This window comes from Rattus norvegicus, chromosome 14 (genome assembly GCF_036323735.1).
Source record: "Rattus norvegicus strain BN/NHsdMcwi chromosome 14, GRCr8, whole genome shotgun sequence".
Lineage (NCBI taxonomy): Eukaryota > Metazoa > Chordata > Mammalia > Rodentia > Muridae > Rattus > Rattus norvegicus.
In genome coordinates, this window is record NC_086032.1 from 8,464,146 (window position 1) to 8,489,351 (window position 25,206).

Here is a 25,206-nt window from a genome sequence, read left to right on the forward strand (position 1 = left end):
CTGCTCCTCCAGGGAGGGCACATAGACAGGCTGGAGTGGAATGGCATGGGAGGCATTTGAGAGATGACAGGGTAGGGAAGAATTTCTGGTCTGCTATCAAGGAGAAGACTAAAATGGAGAGCTGGACTTTAAGGGTGACTTCCTGTTAATGCCCACTGCTAGGCTAATAAATGTGACTATGACATTGTTGACACTCTTGTGGGACTGAGATATAAAAATATGGAACATTTGCTCAAGAAGGATTTGGGCCAAGTAAACCACATCCTTTGGATTGAGACCCAAAAGACTCAATTCTGTGAAGAACATGGCGGCAGGTCTATTCATCAGATTGTGGCTTAGGTCAAGTTTGCTCATTGGCCAGTAGGGGCTCAGTGCCACCCTTAACTGAATGTACGCGACCCCGGATTGCTAATTCCCACACAAACCTGGCAGACAAATGATAAATCTCCCAGAAAGAAGCTAGCATTTTCCTATCTCTCAAGGAATAATCTTTACATCGATGGTTTTTAAAATCCAACAACTGCTTCAGAACCAAGGAGAGCCAGGCGGGTAACATAAGTAAGCAGGAACTGTGAGCGGAAAAGCACAGAGAGGTCAGACATAGGGCTCAGATACTGGACTCATCTAATCCAAGGGAGAAGAGGAGCCTGGGACACAGACACACCCAGGGAGGGAAGGAGCTAGAGAGGAAGACACAGGAAAAGGTACTGTCTTCAAGCATGGCGGAGGCCTCAAGGGAAAGCAGGCTCGTTGACACTTTGACCGTGTACTTCCAGCCTGTAGGATTTTGAAATGACATTTTTGATGTTGAAGTCACTCAGGCCTTGGTACTTTGTTATGGCAGTCTTAGCAAACTAGGACAGTCTCCAGGACTATCTATATGTGACTTGCTTTCCACATAAGAACTCCAGTGTGGTCTTGCTGGGTTGGTGGGGGGGGGTAAGCTGAGATACGGCCAGAACCATCCATATGTGCCTTGCCTTTCTATGGAGAATTCAGAAATAGCTTCTGAGCCCAAGGACGGAGCCAGCCGACTTAGACAACGCAATGTGTCTGGCTTCTCTTTTTCTGAAAGTACGCAGAGTGTAGCATGGGAAGAAAGATTCTCTTGTCAGCAATGGAAACTAACTGGTCTTGGGGGTTAGAATAGGTCATTCCTGGAAATGTCATTTTAGAAAACGATCTGAGGTTTCATTTCTGTGAATGGTTGATCTCAGAAGTGACTTAAGGAGAAGTATAATTTAAACTTCTCCCCTCCCCCCCATCCCCCAGAACTTCAAGTTCAAGTGTGGAGTAGAGCAAGCCATGATGCATGGGACTGGGACCAGTGGGATCTGCCTTGGCGTCACGGACCTTCTTTCACGAAATGCTTTTGCCTTTTCCCAAGAATGAGGGGAAATATATGGGGTATTCCACACCCAACTCCCAAATATACCTTTATTTGTACGCTGCCTGTAGTCACAACCACTTTTACCAACCAGGTTTTGTGCACGCATGTTCATGTGTGAGTGAAGGTGCCCATGTGCTCTGACATGCATGGGGTGGTCAAAGGACAACGTCCAGTGTTGGTTCTCTTCCTTAGTCTTGTTTGAGACAGGGTCTCTTTGCTGTTTGCCCCTGTATATGCCAGGAAAGGTGGCCCACACACTCCTAGGGATTCTCCTGACCGACTTGTGTTACCACGTCTGGCTTCATGTGGGTTCTGGAAATCCAAGCTTGGGATCTCATGCTGGCTTCAGGTGTCTCCATGTCTTCTGTGTCTCCAGTCTTAGAATACATATAACTCTCTCCGTAGTAAATGACCTCATTCGAAACTTGCTCTCCATAGCCTGTAAGCCTGGCAAACACACTGGGAACAGAGATGGAGAAGTTATAGTAGCTCAAGGCCTAACGGGAGACCTTCATGCAGCACGGAGTTAGTTCTAATGCTAGACAACAGAGAAATAAAAGGACTCATTTATTTAGTCCACGGCAGCTAATTTTGTTGTATCAGGGTTGGCTTTAAACTTGTAGATTACAAAGGAAACTTTATATGAAAAAAAAACCATGGAAGCAAATGAGTAAGAGATTATTGGCAAACATTTTTATGGGGGAATATGGAGTATTTCAGAATTCTACTTGCAGGAGTGAATAGAGATGTCATATGTATATATATGGCTTAATGCTGGGCGTTCATATTGTGACACTGAAATATAATTTAATAGTCTCATCATCTATGATATAAACCACCCTCAGCTCACGCATGCCAGCTTAAGGAGGAGAAGATATGGAAACTCCAAGTCTTGTCTTTGTTACAGGACTATAGGAAGTAAGACATCACCTGGTAGAGTTGTCTACTGCCTTCCCATTATCCCTGGTTTTCGTAGAACTCACAAAGGTATTCTCTCTGGTACCATGAAAATAATATTAGTTATTATTATAAGATGGGTCACAGAGCACCCATTGCCTTCCAGGAAGAGGGAATTTGATGCGACCATGGTTCATGTGGGTGACTTGATTTCTCACAGCATCAGTATGACAGTAAACATGAAGCACAATACATTCAAGTCCAAGAAGAGTGTTCTGTCTCTGACGAACTGTTCCAGATCAGCAGACCAGAAAGATAATCTGGGTGGATTCAGGTGAGGGAAGGGTTGACTTGAGAAGGTGCTGTCAATGGTTGCCTCGTTAGATCAGTATAGATGTCTGGTTTTGACATGGCTTTGCCTGGCACACACTTGGAGTTAGAGAAAGAAAAAAGATAGGTGCAGGCAGACACATGTCTATCTACCTGTGGTCTCAAAGTCAGTTCATTTTGGTCACTTGCTGAAGTCCCCAGGGAGAATGTCTACATGAATGGGACCCTGCTTGCCTGCCCAGAGAGATGGGCTTCTGTGTTCTCCTCCAGCACATCTGCCTCATCTGTCACCAGTCTGACGATAACCCTAGCAAGATGGCTGCTCTTTCTTCCTCTTTCCTAATCCATGGAAAAAGTAGTTGGTTTTCAATTGCTCTCTGATATGTGAAATTCTCTAAGAAGTCTTTGCACCCCCATCAAGCAGGAAGAAGAGAGCCTTTTGAGATGAGGGGTGGAGAGGCGTTAAGCTCGGCTCACAGGTGGAATCGTATGGGCCCATTTCCTACAGGCCTTCTGTATGGAAGAAAGTTTCAGAGAATATTTCTTTCCCATGGGTTTTGGTGTAATCTTAATATTGCCTCAGAGCTCCAGTCAATAGAAAGCTAGAGTGAACCTTTCTGATCTCCTTTCTGTCAACCTTTCTGTATGTAGGTCTCTTCTCTGTAGACATATTAAGATTAGCCTAATAACTCAAAACTCTTCCTTTTAGCTGTAATGACTTTTCTTGTCTTCCTGTTGTCTATATCTTCCCACACATGCAGCCAAATCCTTCTAAACTCTTGTAAAGGTGAGGCACAAGCCTGGGAGCTAGGGTTCAGTTATTCTTGTCTGAGTTGAACATGCTTGTCTGCTAGCATATGATTCAATTCTGGCCAAATCCTACTCCCCTGCTATGTTTAAGACAATGGCTTTAGACAAGATGAGTAGGTAGCACCGGCCAGTAGCCAGGATGGCCCTGAGGAAATGGCCAACCTTTGGCAGTTGTACCCATTGTTAACCAATTCCACCCATTGTCTGGTCCCTACAAAGATTTTTGCCAAACTAATTTTGTCCTACTAATTAATTAGTAATAGAAATATATATGTTTAAATTAACAACTTTTCCAAAAACAGCAAACCATTAATAATGAAATTTTATAATCATCGTAAAACCGTCCAGGGCCTGGAAGATGGTGTAATAATTCACACCTAATTGCTTTCAACCTTGGGCTCACAAACACAGTACTGGGGGAAATGAGTTCAGATGCTGTAATTCATGCCAGGTCATGTTTTATTATTTAACTCATCCTTTGGGGGCCTGGCGAAATCGCTTAGTGAGTAAAGTGCTTGCTGTGCAAGCTCAAAGTCCTAAGTTTGGATCCCAAGCTCCTACATAAAAGTCGGGTGTAGGGGCTGGGGATTTAGCTCAGTGGTAGAGCGCTTACCTAGGAAGCGCAAGGCCCTGGGTTCGGTCCCCAGCTCCGAAAAAAAGAACCAAAAAAAAAAAAAAAAAAGTCGGGTGTAGTGGTGTTTGGATCCTCCAGCGCTGGGGAGGGTGGAGATAAATGTACCCAGGGGCTTCCTGGCTAGTAGTCTAGCTCACCCAGAGCATTTCAGCTGCAGTAAGAGACGCTGTCTCAAGAATAAGGTGCAGAAAAATAGAAGACATTGGCATTGAGTCCTGGCCTTCACATAGGTGGGCATAGACATGTACACAACACATGGCGGGGAAGGTTGGGAAGGAGAGAAATAGGGGGAGGTAGAAGAGGGAGAGAGATGCAAGAGAGATGCAGAGGAGAGAGAGAGGAGAGAGAGAGAGAGAGAGAGAGAGAGAGAGAGAGAGAGAGAGAGAGAGAGAGAGAACTATGCCACTATGCCTGCCGGGATCATGGGTAAAAATGTGGCCTGCTGTAGGAATTGGCTCCTGGGTCTAGTATTGTCAGCCAAACCAAGACCCATAATGAATGAAGGTGTCTAAAACCATAAAAGATAACTGTTTTGCAAGACTAGTGGCCCCACCATTGACGAATAATGAATAAACACTGACATATGGCTTGGACTCTGCACCGCTAATTCTCTCTCCTATGCACTTTACTCCACGGAAACCATCCCCAGGCAAGTGACGTCACTCATCCCTCAGTTCGGTGCTGAGAGGGTAAGCTGGAGGCTGGGATGAAGTTCCGAGAAGGGCAGTGCAGTGGTTGCAGGAGGATGGAGCTGGACCACTCGGAGTTGTCCTGCAGCTGGCGATAACGATTGTATCATTCGCCCAGCAAAGAGACGGGGAAGGGACCAGATACTTCTCCTATTCAGATGTTTCATGTGTTGTCTTAGCCTCAGGAATCTTGAACTGGATCCATTGACAAGGGTGCCTGGGGATTATTGTTGGTAGATTTGGGGGTAGATGTCTGCTGTTTCTGCTTTCTGTAATTATACAATGTTTCTCTTTGGTGAATTCTATCAAATAGACCGGCTGAAACATTGTAACCAGGGATGACGAACATTCTAGTATGCTGGGCAATAGGAATCCCGTGATTGAGAAAAAAAATGGGGGCCAGGGTGTGGCTTACAGGGAAGACACCAGCCTGGCACACACAAGGCACACACTCAAAATGTATATCCCTCGCAACACTGTGCCCTGTTTTCCTAACGAAAAGTCTTTCAAGTCATACAGGGAGCGACTCAAATACGTGAGGCTTTTGGGCAGTAGAGAGTGGCGGCTGCCTCTCCACGCACTGACATACTTGTAAAGCTTAGAGTCATGCTGTGTGTGGATGACGACCCTGTGGAGAGAGCATCTTTTCACTCACACACCCATGACGTGGTGGGGCCAAAGGTTTCAGAAGTGTGGTTGCCTGTTAATGAGCACCTCTGCAGTCATCCCAGGCACCCTCAGTCGCTAGAGTACTCGGGCTTCTCCATCATTTTAGACGGCTGGAAATGCATGCTCGCCGCGTCTTCTCCTAAGCTACAGCTGGATGGATACAATCCCCGTAACACAGGTTTGTTTTCCCCCTTCGACCCCACAGGTACACATATATGCTCTCTATGTGTCTCTCTGTCTCTCTGTCTCTGTCTCTGTCTCTGTCACACACACACACACACACACACACACACACACACACACGCAGGCAGGCACGCACACACACAGATACTATGTAATGCAGGCTGGCTATATCCCTCTTTTCCAGCCGCGGTCTTCCAAGTGCTGTGATCGGAGTCATGAGAACTTTTCTGGGTGCACAACTTCTCTTAGTGACTGTGTTATTGCAGCCACTGTGAGGAAGAGGAAAGCCACGTGAGTCTTATTACACAGCCACCTTGCTATAAGCAATACTTGTTTTGTGAAACAACAACAACAACAACAACAACAACAACAACAACAACAACAACAAAACAAAGAATTCTGAGGTTTGGGGAAAACTTGCGGAGGAAATGGAATGGATAGCTGTATGTTCCGAGCGATGAAGCATATTTTCACAATCATCGCAGATAACAACGGGACCGAGTTTTCAACTCTCATTTCTACCTACTTTACAAGGTTCATTTCTGCTACAAGGTGAGTTCTCTCTGCGCCCCCTCCTCCTCAAAGCCTGTAATTGGCTGTAAATTAATCAATAGCCATCAGTTTCACAGGAAAAAACACCCTAATCAGTTGGGTTATCAATGGATGAGGCCTCTATCTTGCTGGATCTGCACTTCAGATTTGGGAGAAGACCGCACAGTTTGAGCCAGACTGTGGTCTGATCCAAAGCATTGCAACGCTTTATTGATTGGTGGAGAGGAGGAAGCATTCAGAGGCGACCAGTCTGCCAGATAGCCACAGCATTGATGGAAAAAGAGGAAGAGTGGCTCTGAATGAAAGCCTTCTGCCATACACACTTCCTCATTAAATGGCTTCCATTGAGAACAAATGAGTGTTCTTGTTGGAGCAACACCATTGATTTACGGCCATCAATTTCTGTAATATCCCCATCCCAACTGATTGACTTAGTGGGTCTTTTTATTGGATTTATTATTTATCTACATTTCAAATGTTATCCCCTTTCCCAGGTTCCCCTCTGCCAGTGTAGGGAAATGCCAGGGTGGGGAGGTGGGAGTGGGTGGGTGTGTTGGGGAGCACCCTCAAAGAAGCAGGAGGAGGGAGGATGGGATAGGAGGTTTTCAGAGGGGAAACCTGAAAAGGGATAACATTTGAAGTTTAAATAAATAAAATATCCAATAAAAATATGACTCAGTGGTCTTAATTCATGCTGCACACTGTCTTTTCTTACTGTAAGAGTTTCCAGCAGACACCTCAGCCCTGATTCTGTCTGGCAGCCTTCTTAGTTGCTCTGGCTTGATAACTGAGCTCCAGGCAGTAGTTACTTTCTCACTGGTGTAACAAAATACCTGACAAAGTTTCAACCATCAGCTATTGGCTGTTTGACTTTGTGAACTCTTAGGGTTCTCTCAGGTTCCTGCTTAGTGAAACGGAGAAAGTAACCATGATGAACCCCTCCACCATCCGCTACATCCCCTTCCCCTCGGCCCCAGAGCATCAGACCAGTGCATACACAAGGGCAGACAATTTCTGAAACACAGCTGGCATCCTTTCTGTCTGCCCTTTTGGATACAATTTGCTTAAAAATAAAAGTAAAGTTAAAATGAACTAGAACAGGAAAGAAAAAAAACAATTAGGGAAAACCTGCTAGAAACAAAGTAATATCCAATGACACCGAACTATTCCCCCAAGTCTTTAAAAATTCTCTGATTGAAATAAATGATTATGCAAAAGCCCCTTATCGATGGTCTCTCTGCACAGCAGTAAACGCCTTTGAAATCATGTAAAGTAATTGTGAGAGAAGTTACATGCATAAAATTACACCTCTCATGCACCTGCAACTCTTTAGATCATCCTTATTTCCAGAGGTTACAACAAAAATAAACTGGGGTTGCATAACTTGCAGACCCTGCTGAAACCCTAGGGTTTCGCCAACAAATATCTGTATGATAAGGCTTGGGAGGACATAGTCTGGGCGTTAGGGAGGCTCCCATGGCTTCTGCATCCTCTTCCTGCCTTTTGGTTTCTTGAGAAGACTTGATCTTATCAGGGACACAGGGGTCCTTTCCCACCCCCTTTGCCTCCCTCTCTATCGTCGAGGTTGAAGTGCATCAGTATCTGTAGCCATTGGCGATTGAGGGGGTTGCTGGACCTAATAGTTCTTGCTCTTAGAAGCTCCTCTGACTTGAATGTCAATTGTGGAAACTGCTCAGGGAATTTCCTTGGTAAGGAAATTCTGTGTTGAGCTCCACTGGCTTGTCTAGAAGGAGACTAGACAGGAAAGTCTCTTCCTCTGGTTACTCTGGAGTCTGAGAGTTGCAACATAGTGCTTCATTTTGTCCTTGGGAAGACCCTTCTGGCAGTCCCTGAAGATATCTCCCCTCAGAAGCACCGCTAGCCCGTCCTGGCAGGAATATTGATTGGGAGCTACCGGATGAAATATGTGTGCTAGTGAACATGTTGGGGAAGCGCAGACTCGGCCTACAAGAGTCACGTCAGAGAAGAACTGGGCAATTAGGTGCCTCGTTGAGTGTTCCGGGGACACGATTCTTGCTTCATGAAATACACTTTGCTTTGCCTTGTGGAGAATTTATTGTTCTTTCATTTGATGCGCTCTTTTAAGAGGTTAGCTTTGGCTTTCAGAACTCCGAGAATTTATTCCTCGTCCCAGTGTCCTTTGCTAGGCGTACTCGTTGAAGTCCTTTCTGCGTTTGAGCTGACTCTGAGCTGACGTGCTCCCTCGACTGCTTTATACGACGAACAGGAAATGGGGCAGGATGAAAAAAATCAAATTTACTCATGATAGATAAAAGGAGAAAACAGATTAGCCCGGTCTGTTTTCAGAAATAAAACACTCCCAAGCCAATGCACCCATACAGGTCGCCTAACGGGTTCCTTCACCCCAGAGGAATCTATTGGCACCTTGGCTGGCAATGATCAGTCAGCACTGCATTTCCCGGTGAGTTTTCAGTGCATCTTATGAGGGGGACACGAGCCCAGTTTATATTTTTCCCTTCAGGAAACGGAGTCAAATAAACTATATAGTTTGTTTACTTGTAACATTTCCATCACCCGAAACCTTTTGTTTATATTTTTCTTCCATTTTTATCATTCAAATACTTATAAACTATTTTTAAAATTAATCTTGTTTTCACAAAAGCATTTTGCATGCTACCTACACTTTCACCACACTTTTGATTGTATAATGCACAATCCTCTTACTCAGATTGCCCGCACACAGCAATTTCTGACCATCTCCTGTAGGACGATGTCATTGTACAGGTGTAGGCAAGTACAAGATAGAACGAGGCCTGTCATTGGATGAGAAGGGAGGATGGGCGGGAGAAAGGCTGTCATTGGATGAGAAGGGAGGATGGGCGGGACAAAAGTTTTAGAGAGGAGGAGGAGACTGGAGTGAGGGAGGAGTAACATCCAAGAGAACATGGAGGCGGATGTTAAGACTCCTCTCTGCACATTTATAGGTTGTTATGAATATTCTTAAGGGATGGGTGTACAGGGCTTTATATGTCTAGGTGGGCAATTATATCTTATCAATTAGATCAGAGGTTATTGTGTTGTGTGTTCTTTCATGTGGCGATTTTAAGTTCAAGAGAGTATGTGGTGGCTGGAGTCACTGGGCTGCCATGGAGTTGGGATGTATATTTCTGGCATGGTGGCAACCTGCCTTGGGAACTAGATGGGTAGAGAGATGGCTGCCAGGCTCAGAGAGTAGCCTTTGGCAGTGTGATATGGGGTGGAGCAAAGCGGGTGAGAAACTTTGCGACTGAGATGAAGTTATCTACCAGATACCTTGGGGCACTACTGGGCTGGACCTAGAGCGGGATAAAAGATTTTTTTTATTTTTTGGTTCTTTTTTTCGGAGCTGTGGACCGAACCCAGGGCCTTGCGCTTCCTAGGCAAGCACTCTACCACTGAGCTAAATCCCCAACCCCACTGAGCTAAATCCCCAGCCCCAAGATTTTTTTAAAAAATAATTTTGCAGCAACAATCTCCCACTCTCTGCATGCCCGTGTGGCCTGACTTAACTTCCCGGTGTAACTACAGTGTTGTTTACATGCTAAACCATGTGTCTGTCTCCTTCAATTTCAACCAAACGACCCTGGGTGTTAGGATCATATATAATTAATTTCTGTATTTTGGAACGTGCTTATTTTCTCACAAAGGAATGAATAATTGAGTGAAGGTTTGAAACTAAAGCGGGAGAAACAAAAGTTGATTTTTTTTTTAACCCAAAGTAGAAGTGACGTATATGTGATCCGGATACCTTTTTCTTCCTTCCCATATGCTGAAGAGATTTCTTGATTGCCGAAGGCTCGCTGGGCTGACCTGCCTGCAGCCTAAGGTTTTGGAGCCTCCCAGTTCTGGTGTGGTTACTCAGAACAGCAATGCTCTACACTGAGACTTCCTGGTTTCCTGTAGTAATTACAGAACTAGATACACCAGTGCTACTACCTAGTGTAGTTATTCAGAGCGAGCTTGTGCTAGCTAGCTTTTTAATCTGAGTAACAGGTAGAAAGGGTTGCAACAATCGTGGTGTGGCCTGTGTGGGTAGCCTCTGCGTAGCCATAGCCATAGCTGGTGCAGATGGACGGCATCCTTGGGCTCATTTGTCCTCTGACGGTCAGCTGAGTTTTTCACTGCACATAGAGGAGAGCAGAGAGAGGCCATGGTTCTCTATGTGACTGGCGTTTTTTACTGAAGGCTACAGGCCTGGGCAGTCTTCACTGCCTGTCACCTCCCTTCTCACTTGCCTTTCCCCTGAGTCACCATCATGTATGCGTTCTTCTCTGTGGCATTTGCTAAACGTTGGTGCCCACGAACTTTTGTCTGTACGTTGAACTCGCCCCAGTTTACTCAATTTGAGGACATCTCTGTTCCCTCTGGCAATTTTGACTATCGTCCCTCCAACACATGTATGATCCTCGCTGCTCTGCACACATGTACACCGCCCATGTGAAGTACTTGTCCAACCTTAATTTTTGATAATTTAACAGGAGATGACACGTTAATGTTTTCTTCCCCATCCCAGTTGATCACTTTGTGTTCCCGCCACTAGGAAGCCATCCAAACAGAGACTGGTCGTTCGGATTGTCATTTCCATGTCATTGAATAAGGCTTGGATAAGGGTACCTCTGAAGCATGAGAGCAGGTGGCAGCTCCTGTAGGATTTGCACACGCAGAGATAGACCTGTGCACACGGCACGTGCTCTCTGCAGCAGCTGCTGTCTTGTTTCTCTCAGGCCATGCACAGGCAGATAGTAAAAAGGGTATTAATTAGAGTTCTTGCAGCCTCTAGTTCCAAAAGGACTTATTATTTATTTAGTTTAGTTTGTATGTATGATGTAGTGTGTGTGTGTGTGTGTGTGTGTGTCTGCACATGCTCATATGTGAGTGCATGTGTGCATACGTCTGGAGAACAGAAGTTCACGTTGAGTGTCTTTCTGTAGACAGGGTCTCTCACTCAACCTGGAGCTCATTGATTTGTCTAGACCGGTTGGCCAGTGAGCTTCAGGCATCCACACATCTCTGTCTCCCCAGTGCTGAGATTACAAGTGCCTCCTGCACCCACCTTTAAGTGGGTGCTGATGATCTGAATCTCAACCCCCCCCCACCTCCACCCCCTGCTTACCCTTTACCACCTGAGCCATCCGACAACCCTGGAGAAACAGTGTTAAATAACAAGTAAAAATTTCAGACCCGTTAGCTTTGAAAAATTTAAACTCTTCTTTCTAATTCCCCACGTCCCTGTTCTTGCCCAAATCAAAGTCCACGAACGTCTGATGCGTTTGGAGAGAATTTGCAAGAATCCGATTGGGATTCACAATCGATTCCATTTCAAAAGGAAATGTCGATGCGGGACCTTCTGGAAACAATCGAACTGTAATTTTGTGATTTAGGTGCATTTTCAACTGCAGAAACTTTTAGAAAAAATGTTCACATCCTCTGTGTTTTGGCACAGTGCTGTACAGTTACATCTTACGTCAACGCAAACATTTCTTCACAGGTCCTTACAGCCACTGGAATAGTTCATTAATTCCCCAACTAAGATTATGGACACGACTTGCTAATGACTGGCCTCTTTAACTTTGATAGAACTTGATAGTTTGTGGATTTTAATAATTTTTTGTCAGAGCATGAATTAAATTCTTCTCCTTCAAAATAAGGGTTACGTTTTCCTATTTTGACAAAAGCTTAAATAAATCTGAGCCAATACGGGCAAAGTAGAGCCAACTTGGCTGAAATGAGGACTTAACTCCGTGCCAAGCCCAACAGTGAAAGTCAAGATGGCCGTAAAGTCTGAAGAAAAAGAAAAGTTGTTTGAGATGACCAGGAAGGGAAAGTAATCGCCCCCCAAGGCATCCTAGCTATTTTACATCTTGCTTAAAGCAGCTACAGAAACCTGAACTCTGAAGCAGGAACTGGATATTGTGGTGTAGATTATTAATAGAATAAGTACTCTCAGAACATTAGGAGTTGAAGGGATGGCCTGACTATTGAAATCAATATTAAAGTCATTGACTAGGGTGAGAACCAGAGACTTTGGGTGACCTCTACGAGGAGCTGATGAATAAGGCCTTTAGTCCTTGCTTTGTATCTCTCGCACAGCATAGTTTCTTCCGCAGATCAAGTGCATGCAAATTTTAATCCTGTTTAAATAATGTTATTGCCAATAGTGTCAAAATATGCACATCACACATAAATTTAACCAGAGATGTTCAAGTTACTAAGCCCAGAAAAACTAATGAAATCTTAAATAAGTAAAATTATATCCCTGTGTTAGATAGCTCAATGCTAAGATGTCAATTCTTTCCAAATTAGTTGATAGACTGTTATATTCCCCATACAGTTAATGTACTGTTCATCATAATCCTGGTACAGTTTCATTTGGTAGAAATTGACAAGCTCGTACCAAAGGTTATTCAGATAGACAATAGACAACGTAATTAGGAACAGACCTGAAAACAGAGTGCAACAGGAATTTAACTTTCCTCGTCTATTTATTGACTTCTTTTTCATTTTGTGTGTGTGTGTGTGTGTGTGTGTGTGTGTGTGTGTGTAAAATTAGTTGACTGTGTGTGTTTGGGTTCCCTGCTCTGCCAGGCTGACTTACACATCAGTCGTATGCTAGTACTTCATTGCCCTTAAAGTCAGAGTCTGGCATCATAAAGTGGTGGTTTGAATGAGAAAAATAGTCTGAGTATTTGTACACTTCGCCCAGGTTGGTGGCTGTTTAGGGAGGTTTAGGTGGTACAGCCTTATAGGAAGAGGCACGTCACTAGGGAAGGGCTCTTAGTCTAACAGCCTGCGGCTATTTCCACTTCGGCTATTTCCACTTCGTTCTCTCTGCTTCGTGCTGTGGTAAAGAATCAGAGCTCCTGCTTCCTGCTCTGGGTGCCCCCTGCTGCCCGCTGCCCCCTGCAATGTTTCCCTATTTTAAGTGCTTTAATTCTCTAGAATTGTAAGCCAAAATAAACTTTCTTCTAAAGTTGCCCAGGTCCTGGTGCTCTATTATAATAATAAGAAAGTCACCAAATATGCACAATTTTTAAAAATTGAACTTAAATTTTTTATTGGATTTATTTTGTTTATATTAAAATGTTGTGCCCTTCGTTGTTATTAAAATGTTGTTGTTATTAAATATCGACTGTGCCCATATCGGATAGGGTACACAAAACCAACAGGGTTCCACAGTAGTGAGATTAAATGGGAGAGCGAGACAAGGGGAAGGGGCAAGAGAAAGAAGAGAAAAGAGAGCAAGGACAGAGGAAGTCTGCCTTTTATTTGGAATGTGACTTAACTATTCCCAAGTGGAGGTGCAAATTGAGCCAAAAGGTTTTCTGGGAATGTATGGCTGTTGCCATGGCAACAGTGACCAACCTGTGTTGTTGTCCTGCTGAAGGCAATTCCTAATACCAACACCCTTTCCTGGTTTCCCCTCCAGAAGCCTGCTATCTCCCCTTGCTTCTATGAGGGTGCTCCCTACCAACCCACCCACTCCCTCCCACCTCCCCATCCTGGCATTTCCCTATACTGGGGCATGGAGCCTTCACAGGACCAGGGGCCTCTCATCCCATTGATGCCCGACAAGGCCATTCTCTGCTACATATGCTGCTGGAGCCATAGGTCCATCTCTGTGTACTCTTGCAATGGTGGTTTAGTCCCTGAGAGCTCTGGGGGGTCTGGTTGGTTGATATTGTTGTTCTTCTTATGGGTTTGCAAACCCCTCAGCTCCTTCAGTCCTTTCTCTAACTCCTCCATTGGAGACCCTGTTCTCAGTTCAACGGTTGGCTGTGAGCATCCACCTCTGTATTTGTCAGGCTCTGGCAGAGCCTCTCAGGAGACAGCTATATCAGGCTCCTGTCAGCATGCACTTCTTGGCATCAGTAATATGGTCTGGGTTTGGTGGCTGTATATATATGGTATGGATCACCAGGTGGGGGAGTCTCTGGATGGCCTTTCCTTCAGTCTCTGCTCCACATTTTTACTCCATATTTCCTCCTGTGAGTATTTTTGTTCACCCTTCTAAGAAGGACTGAAGCATCCACACTTTGGTCTTCCCTCTTCTTGAGCTTCATGTGGTCTGTGAATAGTGTCTTGGATATTCTGAGCTTTTGGGCTAATATCCACTTATCAGTGAGTGCATACCATGTGTGTTCTTTTGTGCCTTGGTTACCTTCCTCAGGATGATATTTTCCAGTTCCATCCATTTGCCTATGAATTTCATGAAGTCATTGTTTTTGATAGCTGAGTAGTTCTCCATTGTGTAGATGTACCACATTTTCTGTATCCATTCCTCTGTTGAAGAGCATCTGGGTTATTTCCAGCTTCTGGCTATTATAAATAAGGCTGCTATGAACATAGTGGAGCACGTGTCTTTTTTATATGTTGGGGCATCTTTTGGGTATATGCCCAGGAGTGGTATAGTTGGATCCTCAGGTAGCACTATGTCCAATTTTCGGTGGAACTGCCAGACTGATTTCCACAGTGGTTGTACCAGTCTGCAATCCCACCAACAATGGAGGAGTGTTCCTCTTTCTCCACATCCTCGCCAGCATTTGCTGTCACCTGAGTTTTTGATCTTAGCCATTCTCACTGGTGTGAGGTGAAATCTCAGGGTTGTTTTGATTTGCATTTCCCTGATGACTAAGGATGTTGAACATTTCTTTAGGTACTTCTCAGCCATTAGATATTCCTCAGCTGAGAATTCTTTGTTTAGCTCTGTAGCCCATTTTTAATAGGATTATTTGGTTCTCTGGAGTCTAACCTCTTGAGTTCTTTGTATATATTGGATATTATTAGCCCTCTATCTGTTGTAGGATTGGTAAAGATCTTTTCCCAATCTATTGGTTGCCATTTTGTCCTAACAACAGTGTCCTTTGCCTTACAGAAGTTTTGCAGTTTTATGAGATCCCATTTGTCGATTCTTGATCTTAGAGCATAAGCCATTGGTGTCTTGTTCAGGAAATTTTCTCCAGTGCCCATGTGTTCGAGATGCTTCCCCACTTTTTCTTCTATTAGTTTGAGTGTATCTGGTTTGATGTGGAGGTCCTTGATCCACTTGGACTTAAGCTTTGTACAGGGTGATAAGCATGGATCGATCTGCATTCTTCTACATGCTGACCTCCAGTTGAACCATCACCATTTTTTGAAAATGCTATCTTTTTTCCACTGGATGGTTTTAGCTCCTTTGTCAAAGATCAAATCTGCCTGTCTCTGTATCAATACCATACAGTTTTATCTGTATTGCTCTGTAATACAGCTTGAGGTCAGGAATGGTGATTCCCCCAGAAGTTATTTTATTGTTGAGAATAGTTTTTGCTATTCTGAGTTTTTTGTTATTCCAAATGATTTTGCAAATTTCTCTTTCTAACTCCGTGAAGAATTGGATTGGAATTTTGATGGGGATTGCATTGAATCTGTAGATTGCTTTTTGGCAAGATGGCCATTTTTACTATGAGCATGGGAGATCTTTCCATCTTCTGAGATCTTCAATTTCTTTCTTCAGAGACTTGAGGTTCTTGTCATACAGATCTTTCACTTTCTTGGTTAGAGTCACACCAAGGTATTTTATATTAATTTTGACTGTTGTGAAGGGTGTCATTTCCCAAATTTCTTTCTCAGTCTGTTTATCCTTTGAGTAGAGGAAACTTCTGATTTTTTTGAGTTAATTTTATACCCAGCCACTTTGCTGAAGTTGTTTATCAGATTTAGGAGTTCTCTGGTGGAATTTTTGGAGTCACTTAAATATACTATCATATCATCTGCAAATAGTGATACTATAACTTCTTCCTATCCAATTCATATCCCTTTGAACCTCCTTTTGTTGTCTGATTGCTCAGGCTAGGACTTTGAGTGCTACATTGAATAAGTAGGGAGAGAGTAGGCAGCCTTGTCTAGTCCCTGATTTTTAGTGATTTTAGTGATTTTAACTTCAAGTTTCTCTCCATTTTATTTGATGTTTGTTACTGGTTTGCTATATATTGCTTTTATACTGTGTTTAGGAATGGGCCTTGAATTCCTGATGTTTCCAAGACTTTTAACATGAAGAGGTGCTGAATTATGTCAAATGCTTTCTCAGCACCTAATGAGAAATGGTGATTCCCCCAGAATTTGGTTTTTTTCCTTTCAGTTTTTTTTATATAGTGGATTACATTGATAGATTTCCGTATATTGAACCATCTCTGCCTCCCTGGGATGAAGCCTACTTGATTCTCATGGATGATTGTTTTGATGTGTTCTTAGATTCTGTTTGTGAATTGAGCATTTTTGGGTCAATATTCATAAGAGAAATTGTTCTGAAGTTCTCTTTCTTTGTTGGGTCTTTGTGTGGTTTAGGTATAAGTGTAATTGTGGCTTCATAGAAGGAATTGGGTAGTGTTCCTTCTGTTTCTATTTTGTGGAATAGTTTGAAAAGTATTGGTATCGGGTCTCCCATGAAGGTCTGTAGAATTGTGTACTAAACCCACCTGGTCCTGGGCTTTTCTTGTTTAGGAGACTTTTAATGACCACTTCTATTTCTTTAGGGGTTGTGGGACTGTTTAGATGGTTTATCTGATCCTGATTTAACCTTGGTACCTGGTATCTCTCAAGAAAATTGTCCATTTCCTCCAGATTTTCAAATTTTGTTGAGTATAGGCTTTTGTAGTAAGATCTGATGACTTTTTGAATTTCCTCAGTTTCTGTTATTATCTCTCCCTTTTCATCCCTGGTTTTGTTAATTTCGATACTGTCTCTGTACCACCTGGTTAGTCTGGCTAAGGGTTTATCTATCTTGTTGATTTTCTCCAAGAAACAGCCCCTGGTTTGGTGATTTTTTGTATAGTTCTTTTTGTTTCTGCTTGGTTGGATTCAGCCTTGAGTTTGATTATTTCCTGCCATTTACTCCTCTTGGGTGTATTTGTTTCTTTTTATTCTAGAGCTTTCTGGTGTGCTATCAAACTGCTACTGCATGCTCTCTCCAGTTTCTTTTTGGAGGCACTCGAAGCTATGAGTTTTCCTCTTAGAACCTCTTTCATTATGCCCCATAAGTTTGGGTATGTTTTGCCATCATTTTCATTAAATTCTAAAAAGTCTTTAATTTGTCTCTTTATTTCTTCATTGACCAAGTTATCATTGAGTAGAGCATTGTTCAGCTTCCATGTGGGATTTCTGTCATTTTTGTTGCCATTGAAGACCAACCTTAGTCTGTGGTGAACTGATAGGATGCATGTGGTTATTTCTATCTTTCTGTATCTGTTGAGGCCTGTTTTGTGACCAATTATATGGTCAGTTTTAGAGAAGGTACCATGAGGTGCTGAGAAGAAGGTATATTCTTTTGTTTTAGGATGAAATTTCTATAGATATCTGTTAAATCCTCTTGGTTCATAACTTCTGTTAGTTTCACTGTGTCTCTGTTTAGTTTTTGTTTCCATGATCTGTGCATTGATGAGAGTGGGGTATTGAAGTCTCCACTATCATTGTGTGAGGTGCAGTGTGTGCTTTAAGCTTTAATAAAGTTTCTTTTATGAGTGTGGTTGCCCTTGCATTTGGAGCATAGATATTCAGAATTGAGAGGTCATCTTAGTGGATTTTTCCTTTGATTTAATCTTTTTTGATAACTTTTGGTTGAAAGTCTATTTTATTTGATATTAGAATGGCTACTCCTGCTTGTTTTTTGGACCATTTGTTTGGAAAACTTTTTCCCAGTCTTTTTCTCTGAGGAAGTGTCTGTCTTTATCACTGAGATGTGTTTCTTGTATGCAGCAAAATGCTTGGAACTCTTTACATATTCAGTCTGTTAGTCTATGTCTTTTTATTGGGGAATTGATTTCATTGACGTTGAGAGATATTCGGGACAAATGATTGTTGTTTCCTATTATTTTCATTGTTAGAATTATGTTTGTGTGGCTATCTTTTTTTGGGTTAGTTTAAATCAGATTATTTTCTTGCTTTTTCTAGGGTGTAGTTTCCCTCCTTGCGTTGAAGTTTTCCATCTATTATCCTTTGTAGGGCTGGATTTGTGGAAAGATATTGTGCAAATGTGGTTTTGTCATCTTGGTTTCTCCATCTATGTTAACTGAGAGTTTTGCTGGATACAGTAACCTGGGCTGACATTTGTGTTCTCTTAGGGTCTATATGACATCTGCCCAGGATCTTCTAGCTTTTTGTCCCTGTTGAAAAGTCTGGTGTAATTCTGATAAGCCTGCCTTTATATGTTACTTGACCTTTTTTCCTTACTGCCTTTAATATTCTTTCTTTGTTTTGTGCATTTGGTGTTTTGACTAATATATGATGGGAGGAATTTCTTTTCTCATATAATCTATTTGGAGTTCTGTAGGCTTCTTGTTAGGAAAGTTTTCTTCTATAATTTTGTTGAAGATAATTGCTGGCCCTTTAAGTTGGGAATCTTCACTCTCTTCTATACCTATTATCCTTAGGTTTGATCCTCTCATTGTGTCCTGGATTTCCTGAATGTTTTGGCTTAGGAACTTTTTGCATTTCTTTGAGTATTGTGTCAATATTTTCTATGGTATCTTCTGCCCCTGAGATTCTCTCTTCTATCCCTTGTATTGTTTGTGATGCTTGCATCCATGACTCCTGATCTCTTTCCGAGGTTTTCTATCTCCAGGGTTGTCTCCCTTTGTGATTTCTTTATTGTTTCTATTTCCCTTTTTAAATCCTCGTTAGTTTTGTTCATTTTTTTTCACCTGTTTGGTTGTGTTTTCCTGTAATTCTTTAAGGATTTTTGTGTTTCCTCTTTAAGGGCTTCTACCTGTTCACCTGTGTTGTCCTGTATTTCTTTAAAGGAATTATTTATGTCCTTCTTAAAGTCCTCTCACGTCTTCATGAGATGTGATTTTAAATCAGAATCTTGCTTCTCTGCTGTGTTGGGGTATACAGGCCTTGCTGTGGTGGGAGAACTGGGCTCTGATGATGCCAAGTGGTCCTGGTTTCTGTTCCTTAGGTTCCTGTGCTTGCCTCTAGCCATCAGGTTGTCTCTGCTGTTTGCTTGTCTTGCTGTCTCTGACAGTGGCTTGACCCTCCTGTAAGCCTGTGTATCAGCACCCCTGGGAGGCCAGCTCTTTCCTGGCAGGATCTGGGTACAGAGAGCCGTGGTACTTCCTTACTATTTTCAAATTCACAAAAGAGGGTACAGAAGGCATGTAAGAGCCAGAGGATGGGAGACTTTTCTATGCCACTATGATCATGTTTATGAAGCCTTACCAGAGTGACTACCTTATCATTCTTATGAGAGCACTGTCACTGTCTGCAGACACACCAGAAGAGGGCATCGGATCCCATTACAGATGGTTGTGAGCCACCATGTGGTTGCTGGGAATTGAACTCAGGACCTCTGGAAGAGCAATCAGTGCTGTTAACCGCTGAGCCGTCTCTCAGGCCCTGAGATTCTCTGGTTAAAGTTGCTTTTGCAGCATGCCACAGAATGCTTTGTTGTCCTTCCATTGATGTTTTATCCAAGGAGTTATAAATTTTCACTTTTAAAATTTAGTTAACCCTTGGGCTACTCAGAAGAACGTTGTCAAGTTCACACACACTTGTCCCTTTTCAAAAACTTCTCAAATCTTTGATTTCCAGCCTTCTACCACAGCTGTTGTAAACAATGCTGATATCATTTTGATCTTAGAATTTGTTGTTTTATTTTGTGACATACTATTTGTTCTTCCCCAGAAAGTAGTTTATGGGGAGTAAAGAAGAAAGCTTTGTCTGTTTAGTCTTTCTCTGGATTTTGTGTTGGGAAGGTCGATAGAATCCTTAGGACACATAAGGCGCCCTTCGAACATCAGGGCTTAGAATCAATCACTGGAATCAGGGAGGCCTCTGATATCTTACATGAACTTAAAGCAGTGCCCTGCCCACTCCTCTGCCAACATTCTCTCAACTGCAGTTCTCTCCCACCACTTCTGCTCCTGGTCTCTCTCTTCAGTGAAGCAGTCTGCACAGTGGTGGGGCTGTGGTAAATATGGACTCCTTTCTCTTTCGTTTAAAGTAGATTGGTAGTCTTTTCAATAGACCATTAGAAGAGTAACCACTCTGCATGATTTAAGGAGACTCTGAACTTTGACTGTGTACTGTATAATATATGGCTGGCTTGAAGCTCTGGGGTCAAGGGTTAGAAGTAAAGAATTTATTGCTAGATTATGTCTCCTCTCACTTTTAAAGAGATGGTATATTTGGAACATTAAATTATGACTATTTTTCCTTCCAGAAATGGTCTTAGAGAAGATATACTAAATTAGTACTTTTCAATTGCAGTCAAACTCTTCTCACTATTTGCCATGTTCTCAGAAATGATTGACTTAGGGTAAAGGAAAAAACCAAAACTCTATCTAGCTGGTGGTGTTGAGTTTAGGTGTAGACCAAAAACAAAAGAATGGTACAGGGCATGGTAAATTTGTGCTTCCTAGATCCTAGGTTTGGAAGCACTTCTGGTTTTGAATGTGCCAGAAGGCGGTAGTAGGCAGAAACATTCCAGAGACTATCCTAAGAGAAAGCATTTTAAAGAAAATTCTTTCTTCTTGGTTGTACCACTGTGAGCAATGCAAACCCAATCATGTTACACCACTTCAGATCATTCTGAGGGTGACGTGAATATCTAGGTGCTGAATGCCCTCTCACACTGGTCTGAAGGTGCGCATGAGTGGGATGTCAATCCCCTCATTGTCAGATGCCATGTCAAAGGAGTGTGACCCCCAGAAGCTCAGTTCTCAAGTCAAGCTGAGATGATGTGGAGTTGGGGGGTCATTCTTCTGTGGACCATGTTTTCCCCACACGCCCCCAGTGTTAACCCATTCAGCACTTCCTTGAGATTACAATAAAGCAAACACAAAACTCCAAATGAATATAGATGGGCCACACCATTCTTAACATGCCTTGGTAACTCACTTCTATAATAATTATAGACGATTAGACTTCTTTCATTATTCATGTGCCAGCTGTTGTGTTAGCCATGATACCTAGAGTATTTTTCCAACCCTTGCTCTAATCTCATGGGACAGTAACTCCCCTTTTCCAGATGAATGTCAGTTCTCCAGGTCTTCCAGCAGATGAGGAAGAACGAGGACTTGAACCCGGCTTTGTAGGTGAGTGATTTGTGTCTTCCCAGCCAATCTTCCTGCCTCTCACCACAGAGCCAAAGGTTCCACCGATCTCAAATACACAGGTTTATACAACTGTCTATCCCTCTGTGAACCCACCTTGTACTCCTCTCACCAGCAAGTCAACACACAAGTAGCATAATCTAGGTGAATTCACATGGACTTACCCAGAAGCAGGAGGACAGGAAGCAGTGTAAAACCACTTAGCTTGCATGACTTCCTTCCTAGGGCCAGACTAGATGGAAACACTGAACGAACAGGAATTAGTTGAAGTAGGGAACTACGACTGCAGAAGAAACCACTACAGTCCTTAGGAGATTTATGTGAGGTGCGCACCTCAGCGGCAGGCAGCCATTGTGGTCGGAGGGACTTTTAGGTAAGAAGAGGCCAGCAGAGGGGGTTCAGTGTGTTAACTCTGAGAGGACAGCAGAAGGCAGAGGAGGTGGGGATGGGGAGCGAGCATAGTCATCATGCATGCTGCTGATTTTCAAAGGTGAATCTTGCTTGTACTGGGTCATGAAAGTGAGGATTGAGGATGGGATTAGAGTTTTGTCCGGAGGACATTTTCCTACCTGCTTCTCATTCAGCCACACAGACGGCCCTGTGTAGCCGTGTTCTAATTCCCCCCTTGGCCTACTCTTATATCGTTATTCAATGAAGTAATAATGTTAAAAGCAAGACAATCTATAATGCACTTTCAATAAAACTCTGAAAAACAGTCATTGATCTTCCTGTGTGTTGGCTACCTACCCCCAGCTGCCTTATGTCTCTTGATTGTGGAGGTGGTTAAATGACCAAGATACTTAATATGTAAGTTATGAAACATTTCCACTTCCTTATTTACCACTTAACGGTCATTAAAAGAGAAGGAACATCACCCTCTTCCAGGTGATGTAAGATGGATCTTGGCTTGAATAAAGTACTCATTTATCAATAATCAATTACTCAGTTAACCATTAAAGATAATCATCATTTCCACCACACTTACAATAAAATGCTACAAACGTCAATGAACCATTATTTTACCCCAGGGCAGAATTTAAATCAATTTCTTATTACCATTCATTTTACTTCAGAAGGCCGGGGCCTAAGCAAACCCTCAATTGGTTGCCGTGTTTGAAGGTAAGAGCTCGCTGCTGGGATATGTGGGAACCCTGTAGATTTTCCTGCAGACAGGGCATAAGAGTTTTCAACACTCCCAGAGCAGTTTGACTTGTGTTTCAGCTCTTTCCCGTGTTTTCCCTGTGTCCTCAGGAATCTTCACTGGGGGTTGCCAATTGAAACTGACTCAGGCTCCTCCAGTTGACGTGGCACTCCCTTTCCTCAGAATAAACCCAGTCTTATTTTGTACATTACATTAAAAGCACTAGGTCACAGCTCACAGTGGTGGAATCATGTGATGGAGATACGAAGTCAGAGGGCTCCCATTATGGTTAGAGTAAAATAAAAATGTCTTGAGACTGACAGGACCCGGAAGGGCCGGGTATCTACACAGTCTCGTATCTCGTCACATCCACTAGGCCGTGTTCATCTGCTGACTTCACTCCACCCCTCACAGTCTGTGTCGCTGTCCTTCCACAAGGAATCTGAACGTGTTACGCTATTTTACCTACTCAGCACCCATTTTCCCCTTCCAGTGTTTGGTTCAAGGTTTCTCTCCTGAGGAAGTCTCCCCTGTTCTGTCCAGTTCCTACCACATGTCCCCTTCACTTACCACAGCTTTGATTTTTACACGTGGTAGACTGATGGGTTGACGCCATTTCCAAGTCCCCACTAAACTTTGAACTTCTTTGGTCAGAGTTTTCTCCACTTTAAGATACATAGTAGGGGAGCAGCGAGTCTGTCACGAGTTTGCATTAAAGATTTGATAAGCAAATCATGTGTCCGTTTAAGAAGATTCCAGAAAACTGTACGCTTAAGGTGAGACTGTAGGAACTACGGTCAGCAGCTATGAAGAGTGGTCACTGGGATGCACTGAGTATGCCTTAGTCTGCTCTGTACTGCTGTGATAAAATACCACACCAAAAGGCAACTTGGAGGAGGACAGGGTTTATTTCACCTTACCGCTAGTCTGTCGTCTGGGGAAGCTGAGGAAGGAGTTCAAGGCAGGAGACATGGAGGAGTGGTGCTTAATGGCTTACTGATGGGTTGATGCCATTTCGGTGTCTCCCACTGAACCGAGAACTTCTAATGGCAGTGTTCTTACATTCTCCAGATTACCTGCCTGCAGATGAGCGCCACCCACAGTGGGACGAGCCCCCCACCCCCATCAATCGCTAATTAAGATGTCCCACATCAAGTAGGTTAGCCACGCTACAGGATGATCTTAGGGAGGTATTTTCTTAATTGCACGTCCATCTTCTGGGATAACTATAGCTTGTGGCAAATTGACAACCACAGCAAAAATCAACCATGACATCATGATAACACTAAGTTCATTAAACTTTGATGAAGTTCAGAGGTCAGAAAGATGCCTCAGAGAGTGGAGGCGCTTGCTGCCAAGCCTGACAACCTGAGTTCCTCTGTTCTTAGGACTCATGTTGTGGAAGGGAAAATGAGACTCCTGGAAGGTATCCTCTAATCTCTTAGTGTGAGCAATAGCACATAGACATAGACTCGTGTGTGCACGTGTGTGCACGTGTGTGCTTATGCAAACTGACCAACCAAAGAACCAAAGAACCATTACATCAGTATAATAAAACCTTAAAGAAGAGCGTCATGTTTGGGATGGGAGAGGCTCTAGGGGGAGGACAATTGCAGCGTGAGCATGAAGGTCTGCACTGACACACAGTCAGGTGTGGAATCTGCAATCCCAGGACTCCTATGACAAGACAGGGGCTGGGGTAGATAGAGAAGGGAGAAACGCTGCAACCTCAGAGCAAAGCAGTGAACAACAGACCCTGTCTCCAGTGAAGTTGAAGATGAGATCTGTAGGCATGATGGTTTTGTGCACTGTGTAAAGGTTATCCTTGGGTTACTCAAGTGCCAGTTTCTCTGCCCTCATGTCTTGTGCTTCAATCTGGACCTGGCATTGTAATGCTTAGGTCAAGCATCTCCCATCTCAAAGTTTATAATTCTTGGCATTTATTCTCTGCCTTGCTGATAAATTCTGATCACCCAATGGCTGGGCAGAAGAGAGAATTAGGTGGGACATCCACCATCCAGGAGGAGAGGAGGTCAGGGGAGATCATCAGAAGGAGAAGAGGGTTCAAGAAGACACTGTGGGAAGAAAACATCTGAAGCCCCAAAAGCCAGATCAATAATAAGATGCGAATATCATGGGATGGGACTGGAAGGTAGTCAGATTAGCATGGGAGGTTAAGGCAGATCATTTAACTGCTCAGCTACTCAGATGTAGCTTGAAATAAATCTTGGTTTCTGTGTAGTTATTGGGGACTAGCAAGGGTAAAGAAAGACAGCTGCCAGATTAATTTATTGCTCATATTTATATTAAAATAATTAATTTTACTGTCCTGGAGATTGTTCTTTGACATCTCTGTATATACTACTGCTACTACTACTACTACTACTACTACTACTACTACTACTACTACTACTGTACCCCTCCCCCAACACACATCGTTTAAGACATATTTCAGCACCATCTTCTATTTTGTTTGATCCACTAACTAATTTGGAATAATTAATCACATGCCTTGTCCAGCTGAGAAAGTGCAACTCGGATGTGAAGGCAGCTTGGATTCACTGAGAAACTGTGTAAACCCACTACACATCTTTTACTATGAGTCTGGCAATTGCAACTGGTTTTCTTATGGACAATAGTCACAGAGCTCAGAGAAGTGGTGACCAGCACGAGTGATCAAAAGACAGGAAAATTTACAATGTGATTTCTGAGGTGACTTGGACTTAATTACAATAAAAGTACAAGGTTTAGGGGGCTGGGTATTTAGCTCAGTGGTAGAGCGCTTACCTAGGAAGCGCAAGGCCCTG